This window comes from Balaenoptera borealis, assembly GCF_965194805.1.
Source record: "Balaenoptera borealis genome assembly, chromosome: X".
NCBI classification, from domain to species: Eukaryota; Metazoa; Chordata; class Mammalia; order Artiodactyla; family Balaenopteridae; genus Balaenoptera; species Balaenoptera borealis.
In genome coordinates, this window is record NC_138881.1 from 4,405,681 (window position 1) to 4,422,603 (window position 16,923).

The 16,923-nt window shown below is 39.6% G+C and overlaps 1 protein-coding gene across 18 annotated transcripts in view; it reads right to left on the reverse strand.

Annotated features, from left to right (window-relative positions):
• Positions 1-16,923, reverse strand: part of NLGN4X (neuroligin 4 X-linked) — an 886,820-nt gene that overhangs the window by 237,613 nt on the left and 632,284 nt on the right. The gene's annotated exons all lie outside the window — the stretch shown is intronic.

Genomic DNA, 16,923 nt, shown 5'->3' on the forward strand with positions numbered 1-16,923 from the left:
AATGTTCATAGCAGCACTTTTTACAATAGCCAAAACATGGAAACAACCCAAGTGTCCATCAACAGACGATTGGTTTAAGAAGATGTGATATATACACACATACACACAAACACTGGAATATTACTCGGGCATCAAGAAGAATGAAATATTGCCATTGGCAGCAACATAGATGGACCTAGAAATGATCATACTAAGTGCCGTAAGTCAGATAGAGAAAGACAAATATTATATGACATCAATTATATGTGGAATCTAAAAAATTGTACAAATGAACTTATTTACAAAACATAAACAGACTGAGACATAGAAAACGAACTTATGGCTACCAAAGGGGAAAGGTGGGAGGGATAAATTAGGAGTTTGGGATTAACAGATACAAACTACTATACATAAAATAAACAACAATGACCTAGTCTATAGCACAGAGAACTATATTCAACATCTTGTAATAACCTATAATGGAAAAGAATCTGAAATATATAAAATGGAATAACTTTGCTGTATACCTGAAAGTAACATAATATTGTAAATCAACAAAAAAAAGTCATGCATACACATTACTTTTGGCATAGAATATTGCTTTATCACATCTTTGCTGATATTATAGGTGAAACCGTGTTTTCTTTTATTAAAGCACATTTAATTACTCTTAAGGAAATTACATAGGCAAGAGTCAGACAGACTTAAAGCCAAATTCTGGTTTTTTCCTTTTACAAACTGGCCAATTTAGGTAAAGTATGAACCACCCCCGGCTTCACTTTCCTCATTTGTGACATGGTATTTTGGGGTGCTATTAGGTGTCCTCATTGATAGAAGATGTCCAAGCTTTAGTGCAAAGTGTCTGCTATACAAGCTCACTCACTGAATGCCACCTACTATCATCTTCATTACCATCACCATCATCATCACCCTCCTCACCTCTCTCACTGTCATTGTCATCATTTCCATCATCACAGTCATCATCACCATGACCACCACCACAATTACCAACACAAAATCACCATCTTCATTGCTGTCATCAACACCGTCATCAGTATCATGAAAATTATCATCATCACCATCATCATCACTACCATCATCCTTATCATCATCACCATCTCCATCTTCATTGCTGTCATCATCACCATCATGGTATCATCATCTCCATCACCCTCATCTCGTCACCATCATCACCATCGCCATCTTCATTGCTATCATAAACACCATCATCAGTATCATCAAAATTATGATCATCACCATCATCACCACCATCATATCATCATCTCCATCACCCTCATCTCGTTACCATCATCACCATCACCATCTTCATTGTTATCATCAACACCATCATCAGTATCATGAAAATTATCATCATCACCATCATCACTACCATCATCATCACCATCATCACCACCATCATCACCATCATCACCACCATCATCATCACCATCACCATCATCATCACCATCATCACCATCATCACCACCATCATCATCACCATCACCATCATCATCACCATCATCACCATCACCACCATCATCACCACCATCACCATCATCACCATCATCACCACCATCATCATCACCATCATCATCATCATCACCATCACCATCACCATCACCACCATCATCACCACCATCACCATCATCACCATCATCACCATCACCATCATCATCACCATCATCACCATCATCACCACCATCATCATCACCATCATCACCATCATCACCACCATCATCACCACCATCACCATCATCACCACCATCATCATCATCACCATCATCATCACCATCATCACCACCATCATATCATCATCTCCATCACCCTCATCTCATTACCATCATCACCATCACCATCTTCATTGCTATCAATAACACCATCATCAGTATCATGAAAATTATCATCATCACCATCATCACCACCATCATCATCACCATCATGGTATCATCATCTCCGTCACCCTCATCTCGTCACCATCATCACCATCACCATCTTCACTGCTATCAATAACACCATCATCAGTATCATCAAAATTATGATCACCACCACCACCATCATCGTTATCATCACCATCATCGTTTTCACTGCTCTCATCCTCAGCATCATTACCAGCATCACTACCACCAGAATCATCTATTATTATTACTACTACTACGATTATTATTTGTATTTATTCATCTATGGGTTGGTTGTTCACTTTGGCCACTGGGATGTTACTCTTTTATTTAAACTAATTTGATTTTAAAGATCTACCCAAATAAACCCTTGTTGCATGTCCGTTAATTAAACTGCCTACAGATACAATTGACAACTAGATCCCCTAGGAGGTCACTTCAAAAAGTTACCCGAGGGTAGCCTATTTGGACCATGGTTTCTTTAATTATTTCATCGTTGTTTTCCTATTTTTTTCCTAATGGCAGAAAGGAGTATTTGTTTACACTTGGTTTAAAAATGTGTCAGGTCGAATTTTCTGAGGTCCTTTCTGTGCCTATTATTCATACAATTTCACATATCATGAAACATATGATATTCAAGTAGTGATATAACAGGACTATTATTATTATATATAAACACATCTTGTTCATGACTATTATAGAAAAGATCTTTGTCAGCATCATCTTCAGGGTCATTAAGATGCAGATTCTTGGGGCCCACTCCCCCAAGTTAGTGAGCCAGTGGGGACCTGGATGAAGCCCAGGAATCTGCATGTGAAAAACCTCCTGGTTAGTTTGGGAACAACTGCTCTGTAGCATGAACCTCAGGACTCTGTCCTTCATGTCTGTGTGTTAACTAGGAGATTCCCAAATGACTTCATGAAGGTATTTCTTTACATCAAAGGTCAGCAAGCTTTTTCTATAAAGGACAGGATAATACGTACTTTAGATTTTTAACCTATATGGCCTGTTTTGCAGCTATTCAACCCTGACAATGTAGTGTGACAGTAGCCACAGAAAATGGGCCAATTATTGGGTGACGTTTTTTGCAAAGAGAGGCAGTAGCAGGATGCACTCAGCCTCTGAGCTATACTGTCCACTCCTGCTTCACGTTTTCTGCAAGGCAGTGAGGCCCTCTTTTAGCGCAATCCTTGTCCTTGCTGGGCTCCTCAATTTTCATAAGAGCACATCTGTCGACGTTCTCGGTAGCTCAGTTGATGACAGAGCACGCTGACGTGCAATTAACTGATCACAGTAGCTGCACTTCGGATGCTTGAGCAAAGACCTCCAATTCACTCACTCGGTCTCTTAAACAATGCTCAGCTCAGAGAATCAATGTGAACATCAGCCTCTGGGCCCCATCCTTGAACACATGATTTATGCGCCCCACAGCCACTCGGTCAATCACTTGTCCTTCCAATTCCTCCTTAGCGTATTCTGACCCTGTGAGTCTGGAGCCCATGTCCCTCTGGATAGTTCCATATCTCCCCAACTTGCTACATCATAGCGTCGATTCTACTTAATAGAGTCCTAGACGTGAAAGAAGTGAGACTTACAGGGCTCTTTTTTTTCTTCTCCCACTCCGAACCCCAACCTCTGGTAACCATCAATCTGTTCTCAGTAACTATGAGCTTGGCTTTTTTGTATTTTTGTGGGGTTTTTTTTGGGGGGGGTGTGTTTAGATTTCACATATAAGTGAAAAATACAGTATTCGTCTTTGTCTGACTTACTTCACTTAGCATAATGCCCTTGAGATCTGTCCACATTGTTGCAAATGGCAGGATTTCCTTCTTTTAATGGCTGAATAATACTCCACTGTATATATATCACATCTTCTTTATCCACTCGTCCATCGATGGACACTAGACTGTTTCCATATCTTGGCTATTGTAAATAGTGCTGCAATGAACATGGGAGTGCAGATATCTTTCCAAGTTAGTATTTTTGCTTTCATTGGATAAATACCCAGAAGTGAGTTTGCTGGATCATATGGTGGTTCTATTTTATTTTTTTGAGGAACCTCCATACTGTTCTCCATAGCGGCTGCAACAATTTCCATTCCCACCAACAGTGCAGGAGGGTTCCCCTTTCTCCACACCCTCGCCAACACGTTGTCTTTTCAATAGTAGCCATTCTAACAGGTGTGAAGCGGTATCTCGTAGTTTTGATTTGCATTTCCTTGATGATTAATGATGTTGAGCATCTTTTCAAGTACCTGTTGGCCATCTGTATGTCTTCTTCAGAAAAGGTCTATTCAGGTCTTCTGCCCATTTTTAAATTGAACTTTTTTTTTTTTTTTAACAAATATGGTGTCTTATAAGGACACCAGTCTTAATAAGGACACCAGTCATAACAGATTTAGGGTCCTTGCTAATACAGTATGATCTCATCTTACCTTGATTACATTTGCAAAAGCCCTATTTTCAAATAAGGTGACATTCATAAGTATTGGGGGGTGGTTAGAACTTCAACATATCTTTTGGCGGGGGACACAATTCTACCCATAACTCAGGTCAAGTCAGAACCTGTGACAAGAGAAAAGTCTGAAGACTACATACCCATGGCATGGTCTGTAAAAGTCTTTAAAAGATTCCGACTGATATTCTGTAGTCTTAGAATAACCACTTCGTATCTCACAAACCCCCAAATTCCTCATAGTACCATCTCACAGCTTATCTAATTTAAATCATGACCATAGTAATAATAAAAACAACTACACAATCTTCATTTGAAGAAAATGCTAGAGGAAGTTCATTTCCCCCTAAGTCTAGAGAAAGGCATATGAGATGTTGAACTCTTTTCCAACCTGTGAACTTTAATTTCTTGGAAATAATTCTACCTCCATTAAATCAAATTATAGATGATTGCATTTATTTTTTTAAATTTATTTATTTATTTTTGGCTGCGTTGGGTCTTTGTTGCTGCGCGCGGGCTTTCTCTAGTTGCGGCGAGCGGGGGCTACTCTTCGTTGCGGTGCGCGGGCTTCTCATTGTGGTAGCTTCTCTTGTTGAGGAGCACAGGCTCCAGGCACGTGGGCTTCCGTAGTTGTGGCACGTGGGCTCAGTAGTTGTGGCTCACAGGCTCTAGAGTACAGGCTCAGTAGTTGTAGTGCCCAGGCTTAGTTGCTCTGCGGCATGTGGGATCTTCCCGGACCAGGGCTCGAATCCATGTCCCCTGCGCTGGCAGGCAGACTCCCAACCACTGCGCCACCAGGGAAGCCCAAGATGACTGCATTTAAAATCAGGCAACCTATGGCTTTCCCCAAACTAGGAACCCATTACTATGTTGGCCATTCCGTCACAATTTTCCACCTCCTTTCTTTGTAACACCTCCAGGACTTTGTATTTCACAGAAACATGCAGTAAACAGATTTTGGCTGGGCTGCAGCTGGTAATTCTTGTGCAGGCGACGTCCTGTGAGAAATTCCGAGCCTCAGCTGCAAATTTCTTCGTCCTGGTGCATGCAATCCGTTTGCTGTAGGAAGCAGAGGGATCGTATTTTCTTTCACGTTCTAACTCGTATTGTAAAATATATTATTCTTTTCTAAAAATAATTATGAAAACACGCAGTTTCAGGTTCAATATAGATGAGCCAAGAGCTGAAGGCATTTGCCAACAAAAAAAAAAAAAAAAAAGAAAAAAACTAACATGAACTCCGGGTATATATATAACACATATCATGATTTGAGAGCAAATGCATGCCTTTGGGTTGACATCCGCAATAATTCTTGGTACCAAGACATCCACCTAAGAGTAAGACACTCAACTGATAGGCTCTCCACAGTCGGCTAGGGAGGAGGATGAGAGGGTCCTGAAGGCGCATGCAGGAGGAAATGAAGCCTGCTGAGGGTGCTTGCAGGAAACAAGGTGGAACATAGTATCTTGTCTTCAAAGATTTCCAAAGCAAGAGGCTGGGAGACGAAGGAAACCAGCTGGCTTTGCTTTAGCTCTGTTGGTAGAGATGGCACATGGATAGATCACCAGCCCTTTCCAACGGTGAAACGACCTCCCTTACAGACCTGCAAACATCTTCATCGGCCAGGTCCAAAAAGGGCTGCATGTCCAGGAATTGTCCGTCGTCCATTTGATCCATACATTCAAGTAGATGGTTCATTAAGCTCACAAATGCTTTCAAAGGTTTACAGTCTCCTAGGGGTGTAGCCTTGTAAAATGATTGGAGTGAAGCTCTAGGAATACGGAGAAGGATGTTTCATCTCCGCTTAGGGCTTCAGGGGATTAATGACCGGAGGAACACTGCATTGAGAAAGTCTGGGTGAAATGGGTCCCACAATTCCTTCTACGTGGAAGATTTCACAATTCTGTGATTTATGTGCTAGCTGATGCCATCACTCACCCCCAGGTAATATGATGATTGGGTAATAGGATATTCAACGTACCACAATCCCTTTCTTTGAAAAAAATGCATGAGATGCAAACATCCTTGTACAATGTGTTACAGTGGAATCCGATCTCATTATCTGATTTAAACTCAGAAGGAAATATCTAATCTAAGCTAATATGTTTTTACCAGTGTAATTTTCTTAGGGAAGATACAGTTTTCTAAGGTTTAATACTTTATTTTTAAATCTAAACTACTTTTTTAAAACACACAAAATATTATAGCAATATCACATTAGTTATCTGGATGTACACATTATAAAATATAGAGTTATGAAAGTATTTCACTAGGTAAAAATTTGGGGGGAGCAGTAAAGCTTTTAATGATTTTTTAAAAAAATTCCAGGCGATAAATACATCTGAATTTGGTAAGAAAGGAACCTCGTGTTCTTTGATTTAACCTTATTGCACAGTCTGTTGAGAAGAAAAATATGCATTAGCATTCCTTTGGATGGAATTCCATTTATGAATCCTCCAATGTCAAAAATATAACAATGCAAAAAATACCCAAGTGAGTACTTTGCATGTTAAACTATACCATCAAAGCACCTTCCTATAGTTCTGTCATGATTTTATCCCTCCCTCTTTCCCCATTTCATACTTTTTATGTCTTGTTCCATCTAGAGAAGCAACAAATAAGAAGCTTCATTTTGGGGGATTCAGAAAGCCCTTCTTCATTCCACAACACAGGAGTATATGCCTTGGATATTCATCTCAAGATTGGTGGAAACCTTTCCATCATGGATCCTCAATGGAAAACATAACTTTCAAACTCTTTTCTTTTTCCTTTTTTTTTTTCGTGGAAACTTAAAGCATTCCCTGCTTGAATTCACTGTGCCTAATGATACGTTTCTGAAACTTTAGTTTTTCTTGGGACTCATTTACTTTCCCATCAAAGGGCTTACATTTCTTTACATCACCTCTTGGACTTACCCAAAGCCTTGCATATGTTAAATGCAAATAGTGATTTATCAATATTTTTCAATGAATCACCTAAAAAGGTTGTAAAGAGAATACGGAATGGAGGAGAGAAGAAAACACACAAAGAATCAGAGTTGGGATCTGGAGATCCATAGACTATCTGGCTGGGGTTAGAACTACAGTGAACACATAGCAGGTAGATGGGATGTCAGGTGAATACGCTCATTTTTTGATGGAATGATGGATTATGTCATGTCATTAAACAGACAGAACAGAACATAGCTCAAAGCATACATTTTAAAGAAAACTGATAGGAGTGCTTCGGAACATGTAATTTTCAGATTGTGTCGAAACCGACTACAAAAGCTCCTTTGCTTGAGACAAATCAATACATTCAGTGTTCCTCTCTTTCTGATGGGAACACACAGTCTTCCCCAGGGCAAACTTGACTATTGTACACACAACCACATTCACAATGGACGAGAGAGCATCTTGATTAAGGGAAACTTCAGAGTGCTTGGAATTCAGAGAGGAAGGCAGAGTCTCGTCATCTCCATGTGCTTTTTGGCTTTTTCCAGAAAACTGTGACACATTGGATCTTAAAGGAATTACGGATGTTTTTTCCTGTGGGCTTTCTTCCAACGTCCTACACACAAACACAGCCACACAGACACACACACACACCACAAACTATACACCAATGCCAGTCATAACCACTCAAAATAATCAGACATGTGAAATCTAACAAGAAAAATTCTTTTCATTTTTTTTTTCTGTTTCCAATTGTGGAAACTTACTTCGCCAAGCCTAAATAGAATATTCGATTGAATTAATAAGACAGAGACTACCGTGTCTCTCGTCTTCATTTTGTCTTAACAGGTGGTTAGCACATGAATAGATGACTCTCTTTCAGACTCTCTCTCTGCCTCAGTTGCCTGTGAGTTCCTGGATGATTTGTAGGTCTGACTTATTTACGCAGGGCTGCTGTTTTGCACTCCTCACAAATCCCCCATGGTCCTCAACTCTAAAGCTAACGAATTCTCAGCTCTGTTCACTTTCACTGCAGTTTGGATGTCACTGCACACAGAATAAGGATTCTTAACCGTAAAGGAGAAAACATGAAACTAATTCTTTATGAAGACAGCCTGGTTTAGGAAAACCAAACAACAAACTAGATACACAGGAACCTACTCCCCATCTTGGCACCCAAGGAACTTCAGTCTTTGGACGACAGATACTGTAATGAGATGAACACTGAATTACCCGAAAATTAAAGTTGTAAGAACATACTGATCTTTTCTATTTTATAATCATTTCTTACACAGTAGCTTACTCCAAAATCACTATAACCCTAACATTCACAGGAGGTACAGTACTATTATTATTCATAACTGAGGTCACTCAATGTTAAAAAGGTTGAAGGCTTTGCCAAGACAGTATGCAAAATAAACAACAGTGTCCAAACCAGCAGTGTCTTTGGCAACAAATGAAGCTATTACATGTCCTGGGGGCAAGACTGCACGAGTAAATAAGGAGGAGATTTCTGGACACCGACACATACTCTAGCGGACTAATTGCACCTCAACTTTCTATCTTGAACAGTTTGTTTGTAATGTTTACAATAACGCATGCCTAGCAAAGGGGTTTTTTAATACATCCTAAGTCATTTGGACTTGTTCTAATTGTGAAAAAAATTATAAATTGCTAATGGAATTGAGTTAAAACTCATGTTTTGGAAAATGACAAGTGTAAGGGGAAATTCTCTTCTTTAGGGAACAGTTGTTCTGAATTACTCAAACAAGTATAAGGCATACTAACCAAATAGCATTATTCATAATATATATAATTTCTAAACCCACCACAGGATTATTTTTCTATTGGTGAATCTCTTAAGCTGGGAGAGAGACACATGTTGTCAGAAATCTACTCTAGTTTAACCGTGTTCACAAAATGCTAAATTCTTTTCAATTAATCCTTGTCAGGGAGCTATTTATTAAATAATCTTTCCTAATTATCTTCACTTACAAGCCACGTCTACACAACGTCAAAAATCGCCCGACAGATGAAAATGGGAAGCATTTAATGATTTTCACATAGCTGCGTGCTGATGTGGATTGGCTAAAACATCTTTCTCACTGTGTTAACTTAGTCAACTTTTAGTTTTTGCCACTAAAACTAAACTTTGCCACTCTGCACACAACTTTGCCACTCTGCCTACAACTGAACTAGACTTTGCCACTCTGCATACAACTGAACTATTTGTGACTTGACGAAAAGAGAAAGGCAATTAATTTTTCCGTTATCTCACAGAAAAAAATAGTGCTATTGTCGTTGGATGTTCTCAGTTCCTCTTCCAAGAAATGAATTTTAATGCTTCCTTGATGATTAATTTCTGTACGTCAAACAGGATGCTAAAAATCCATTTGACAACTCAGGCTAAAAAAGATAAAGCTTAGGAATAAAGCAGAACAAGATAATACTCTGCTCTTTAAAAAAAAAAAATGCCATTCCCGAAATAATGCCATTTGCAGAAATGTGGATGGAGCGAGAGATTATCATACTAAGTGAAGTAAGTCAGACAAAGACAAATATGATATCACTTATATGTGGAATCTAAAATATGACACAAATGACCTTATCTACAAAACAGAAATAGACTCACAGACAGAGACAACAGACTTGTGGTTACCAAGGGGGAACGGGATGGAGGAGGGTTGGATTGGGAGTTTGGAGTTAGCAGATGGAAACTATCATATATAGAATGGATAAACAACAAGGTCCTACTTTAGAGCACAGAGAACTATATTCAGCATCCTGTGATAAACCAAATGGAAATGCATATGAAAAAGAATATATATGTATAACTGAGTCACTTTGCTGTATGGCAGAAATTAACACAACATTGTAAATCAACTATACCTTCTATTTTAAAAATGCCATTCCTCAAAATTCCCTTTTGTTAAAGCCATACTAGGAACTGTCAGAAGTGATGGATGCTTGGTCCCGTTTCTTAAGCTGACCCCTCCAATACTACAGTAAATACTTATGTTATAGACAATACACATTTATTATGTACTGGACATTATATTAGACCCATATGCATATGCAAATTAGCTGAAAAGTTCTGGTTCTCTTTTCTAGTATTAACTACGCTCCACTAACATCAGATTACAGAGTCGTTATAGGTACAAGATACCAGACAAAGCACTTCATATGGATTAATACCTTAAATCTCCCAGCTCATCTTTATTTTACACACAAGGAAACTGAGGCATGTACTAGCCAAGGAACTTGTCCATAATCACTCAACTGGTAAGGGAACAGGCTGGCATTTGCACCCTGGCAGGCAAGTTCCTGACCAATCCTCCAAGCTGAGCTGACGGAGTGAACCAAACTGACATTAGAAAGGGTACAGAAAAGGTATCTGTATCCCTCATGTTCATTACCAGCACTCTCCATAACAGTTGAGCAATGGAAACAACCTAAGTGTCCATCTATGCATGGACAGGTAAAGAATCTGTGGTGTAGATACATAATGGAATATCCTTGAGCCATAAAAAAAGGAAATTCCTGCTATTTGTGGCAACGTGGATGGACCTTGATGGCATTATGCTAAGTGAAATTAGTCAGAAAATGGCAAATACTGTATTCACTTCTATGTGGAATCTACACAAAAAACACATGATATCACTTATATGTAGAATCTTAAAAAAATATTACAAATGAACTTATTTACAAAACAGAAATAGAGTCACAGATGTAGAAAACAAACTCATGGTTACCAACAAGGGGGAAAGCGGGGGAGGGGTAAATTGGGAGATTGGGATTAACATATACACAACTATATATAAAACAGGTAACTAATAAGGACCCACTGTAGAGCACAGGGAACTCTACTCAATTCTCTGTAATGACCTATATGGGAAAAAGAATCTAAAAAAAGAGTGGATCTACGTATATGGATAACTGATTCACTTTGCTGTACAGCAGAAACTAACACAACATTGTAAATCAGCTATACTCCAATAAAAAAATTGATTGAAAAAATAAAAAATAAACAAAAAACAAACAAAACCACCAAACTCGTAGAAAAAGAGATCAGATTTGTTGCAGCCAGAGGTGGGGGTAGAGGAATGGGGGATTGAATGAAGGGGGTCGAAAGGTACAAACATCCAGTTCCAAGACAAATAAGTACTAGGGGTATAATGTACAGTGTTGATGACTCTAGTTACCACTGCTCTATGAGATATAGCAAAGCTGTAAAGAAAGTAAATCCTAAGACTTCTCATCACAAGGAAAAAATCTTTTCCTTTTTTTCTTTTTCTCGTACCTATATGAGAAGATGTATGTTAGCTGAAACTACTGTGATCATTTCATAATATGCGGAAGCCATACCATCATGCTGTCCCCCTTAAACTTGTACAGCAATGTATGTCAACTGTATCTCAGTAAAACCAGGGGGCGGGTAAGAATTAACTGACATTCTGTCAAATAAATTCATCAATAAATTATTTTTTAAAAGGATAGAGAATCACTTTCCCCATAACAGATCAGATCTTGAGGTCTAGAGGGAAGGAATGGGGAGCCCAAAAGATTTTGCTAACACAGAAGAAGACATTTAGAGGTACAGCTGTCATCATGAGGGACATTTTGCAGAGACAGATGAGAAAAGAGGACCATTTGGATGTTTTGCTCTATGCCATTCACTGACACCTACTCTGGACATCTGTTTTAGATGCCTGGGAAATCTTAAATGCCCATTCATTATGTTCCTGTGTAAAATCAGTGTATCTTTTGAATATGACATTTAGTAAGAGTTGCCATAAATCTGTTCTAAAACGAGGAACCAAAAGTTGGGTATCTACTTTGTACAGGTTAAACCTCAAATCTGCAAAATATCCACCCACCAATTGGAACCAACTTTGTCTCCTTGATATAATATTGCTTCTGTTTTATGTTTTGGTTTTTTGGCCACAAGGCATGTGGGATTAGCTCCCCGACCAGGGATGGAACCTGCACCCTCTGCATTGGGAGGCAAAGTCTTAACCACTGGACTGCCAGGGAAGTCCCTCCTTGATATATATAAGGGAAAGCAGCAAATTTTAACTACCCAGTGTTAAAATGAGTGTGTATGTGTGTTGTTTTTTTTTTTAACCAGTTATTCTGGAGGTCGAAAGGGTAACAAACAAATTAGCATCTCAGAATGGGTAGTAACTCAGAAAGCTCAGAACAACTCTTTAGTGATGTGTATGTTGTTTTCAATTAGGGTATTTATATTAAAGGCTGGCAAAACTCTATGAGTTTCCTGTTGTCACTGTAACAAATTGCCACCAATGTTGTGGCTTCGAGTGGCAGATATTTAGGATCTTAGAGTTCTGAAGGTCAGAGTTCCACTGGGCTAAAATTGAAGGGTGGGCAGGGCTATGCTTCTTTCTGGGGCTCAAGGAGAGAACCCGTTTCTTGTCTTTTCCAGCTTTGACAGGCTTCAGGGTTCCTCGACTCCTGGCTCTGCCTTGTCCTCGAAGGCAGCAATGGCCACTGTGCCTTTTTTCCATTGCTTCCCTCTGGCCCTCATCACCTTTTCTGCTTCCTTATTCACAACAAAGAGTTTTTGTTATTAAATATGGACCCACCCAGATAAACCAGAATATATTCCCTCCATCTTAAAGTCAATGGATAAGCAAATATCATAACAACAGGGACAGAGTAAAGGGACAAAGTAGGTAATTAAATAGTTAATCCCACTAGGGGATTGTACGTAAAGAAAAAAGTATGGGAGACCCTGTAAGTTAATGATCACTCAAGAAAGCAGGCGTGCTGAACCACAAAGCCAAGCAGGCTTATTGGCAACAAAATCATGCAACAGAAGTACAAGACATGCCCCAAAGCAATAAAAAAAAAAATGGTGGCATGAGACCCACATCCTGCCCAGTGAGCTCAGTAAGTTAATGACCCCTAGGACATGCTCTCTGTAGACATAAAAAAACAATAATTTATGGAATGGTGACATTTCAAAGTGAAAGACCCTCACTGTACTGAGACCTGAAATAATTTTTCTATTGTGCCATGACAGTCCCAACTTGACCATGTGGGGGACAAGAAAACTCCCCTGCCTGATGTGGAGGAGGAGCTAAGGATGGAAGCCTGATGTCTACCCAAGAATGAGGAAGAAGGTGGTCTTCTCCCCCTCCCCACTTTTCCTTTGATTATAAAACTGCAGCCCGCTAAGTTCTCAGTGGCGCACGGCACCCTCTGGCCTACCTGATTGTAAGGCTCACAAGTGTCCTATTCTAATAAATCACTTCTTATCTATCACTTTGCCTCTCGCTGAATTCCTTTTCTTCTTTTTAATATTTATTTATTTATTTGGCTGTGCTGGGTCTTAGTTGTAGCATGCAAGATCTAGTTCCTTGACCAGGGATTGAACCCGGGCCCCTTGCATTGGGAGCACAGACTCTTAACCACTGGACCACCAGGGAAGTCCCTCGCTGAATTCTTTCTGCACTGAGACATAAAGAACTGGAGCTCCTCAGAGCCCGCCCGAAAATGCCACCTAGCGGTTTCAATTCCATCAGCAACCTTCATCCCCTTGGCCCTGTAAGGTAACATATTCAAAGGTTCCAGGGATTAGGACGTGCCCTTCTTTGGAGGAGGCATTATTCTGCCTAGAACAAGTCTCTGTGTGCCTCTCGAAATTAAGCATGCTTGTCTCTGTTGCCATGCCAACATGTGAAGCTTGACTAGCATAGGATAGGAACTCAGAACTATCATTGGTAGGGAAGTCAGATGGCCACACCGTTGGATGAATGCATCACGATAAATCTAAAAAAAATAATGGAGTACCAAAATGGAACACTGAATTCCAAATAGCCAATACTGCTGTGCACACACTTAATGAAATGCACTGTTATGAATTAAGATATGCCCTAAAGGAAGGTCTTTGGGGAAATCAGCATGATGCCGTAATTTCCATGTGTTATTGTACAAGTGGGGTTTATTCATTTAGTAATAACCAGTAATTAAATATCTAAACCTCCATGTTGATTCACAAATGGATGCAAGTCATCTATTTTTCAACCCTCAAAACTCCTGACCCAATAGGCTGTGATTTTCTGTTTCTGCAAACACACGGGCATATAGCTTTCCTCACCAGCAAAATTCCATTATTTATCTATTGTAGGGAGATCAAATTTACCTATTCAGCCCCTATTAGATTTCTGATTCTCCCACCAAGATGGTGTGAGATATTGCGTGCCAGAGTGCTCTAAAAAGCCCAGAGGAATCAACAGGTAGCACTGCCTTTATTCTTAAATTTAGATTGCTTCTCTATTCGGCAGCTTTTTTCGCGTGTTTCTATTCCCAAATTCCTGTTCAATCCTGAACCACAAAGAAACGGCCGAATCGTTTATGGGTTCAATCCACACAATTGCACATCTATGGGTCTGTCATCAAGGAAGCTACTGATTTGTCTTCCTGGGCGGTGTAACTGTACCCCGACCTCTCAGAAGCAGGCATTCTATTTGAAGTGCATTCCTTGTTTGGAAGGTTAATGCTATAAAGTCACCGGTTCAGAGACACCAGCATATCAAATTTATGATGAAAGCAATTTTATTTTATTTTATTTTTCAAAGATTTTTGTTTGACGTGGACCATTTTTTAACATCTTTATTGAATTTGTTACAATATTGCTTCTGTTTTATGTTTGTTTGTTTGGTTTTCTTTTTTGGCCGTGAGGCATGTGGGATCGTAGCTCCCCGACCAGGGATCAAACCGCACCCCCTGCATTGGAAGACGAAGTCTTAACCACTGGCCCGCCAGGGAAGTCCCATGAAAGCAATTTTAATCCTTTACCCTGTTTTGTTTCCACCACCCTGTCTTTGTTTCTTTTTATTCCTTTCTTTGAATAGTTCATGATGAGAAAGACCATGACCCAGGTGGCTTTGAAATGAGAACTCTAATTGGTTTGGGGTGCGGTTATCCATCCTCTTACATATGCACCAAGCAGCTACTGCGGGCTACTGCGCACTAGGGCAGCTCAGCACCGGGCATGGAAGTAAGGCGTCCAGTGTCAGTTTAACCCCTTGAACCCTATTCAAGACCTAGACTTCACAAGGTAATTGTGAGATCTGTCACCATAGTGACAATAGCCACATGCCAGACGCTACTAACATAATGAAGCTCAACCCTTTCACTTTCCCTGGGCATTCCTTGTCATCTCCCTAACAGACGCCCCCGTCCTGGTTTCTGGAGAAAGGTACCCAGGCCACCTCTTTGCATCTGCACGGAGCAAGAACAATATGGCAGATACGATCCGACTTTGGAGATCACTGAATAATGTCATCGTTTATGGCAGACTTTCAGCCAAAGCTCACTGACAAACATCTCCCAAGGATTAAAGGTAAAAAAAAGGAAAAGAAATGTCTGCATGAAAGTTACCAAGGACAAGGACACAATTCAGTTTCTATAGCAGACGGTGATGGCTATGATTCCTCTCAATTACTTTTTTTTAAGTTCCAGGAAGATTTCATTCTATGTTTTTCCTTCTCCTTGTATAAAAAAGAGCACATGCAAACAAGAAATGAGAAGTGGACTTTCATTGTAGACTACCTTGAGTCTGGCTGGGCTGGTTAGCAAACATTTTAATTTGAGGTCTACACGAACAAGGAGATATCCGAGTTTTACTAGTATTGGATTAAGTTAATATATGGAACATGATTGTGTTCACAGATTTTCACTGTTGTGTTATCCAAAAGAAAAGGGGCATTTTGTTCAAGCAAGAAAATCGTTTTTCTAACATAGTTAGAATCATCTGATGACACATATTTGCCATTTGATTGCAGTGAATATTGGCAGGAAATAAAGTCCAAATTTATATCAACAACATGGATTCTAAACAAACAAGTCCAATTGTTTTATCAAATATCCCTTGCTTGTGTATTTAAAACAATCAGTGGTTCCTTTTAAGACTCAAAAAGTGCTAATATCTTAAGGCATTAAAGCCAAAGGAACCATTCCTTATATAATTTTCAGGTGCTTATGTCAGCATGCTAATGTTCTTAATTCTATTAGTTTCTCTAGATCCATTCCTTTTTTTTTTTTTTAACATCTTTCTTGGAGTATAATTGCTTTACAGTGTTGTGTTAGTTTCTGCTGTATAACACAGTGAATCAGCTATACGTATACATATATCCCCATATCCCCTCCCTCTTGCATCTCCCCCCGTCCCACCCTCCGTATCCCACCCCTCTGCGTGGTCACAAAGCACTGAGCTGATCTCCCTGTGCTATGCGGCTGCTTCCCATTAGCTATCTATTTTACGTTTGGTAGTGTATATATGTCCATGCCACTCTCTCACTTTGTCACAGCTTACCCTCCCCCCTCCTCATGTCCTCAAGTCCATTCTCTAGTAGGTCTGTGTCTTTATTCCCGTCTTACCACTAGGTTCTTCATGACCTTTTTCTTTTTTTTCCCCTTAGATTCCATATATATGTGTTAGCATACTGTATTTGTCACACAGAGTGAAGTAAGTCAGAAAGAGAAAAACAAATAGATCCATTCCTTTACAGATGATTCAGGTATAACATAGAAGACTATATGCTCACACTGGCTATCACCTGCAAATAAAGACTACAGCAGTGCTAAATAGGCAATATATGGAAAGAATTAAGTCATTAATTATGATACTCTCCACC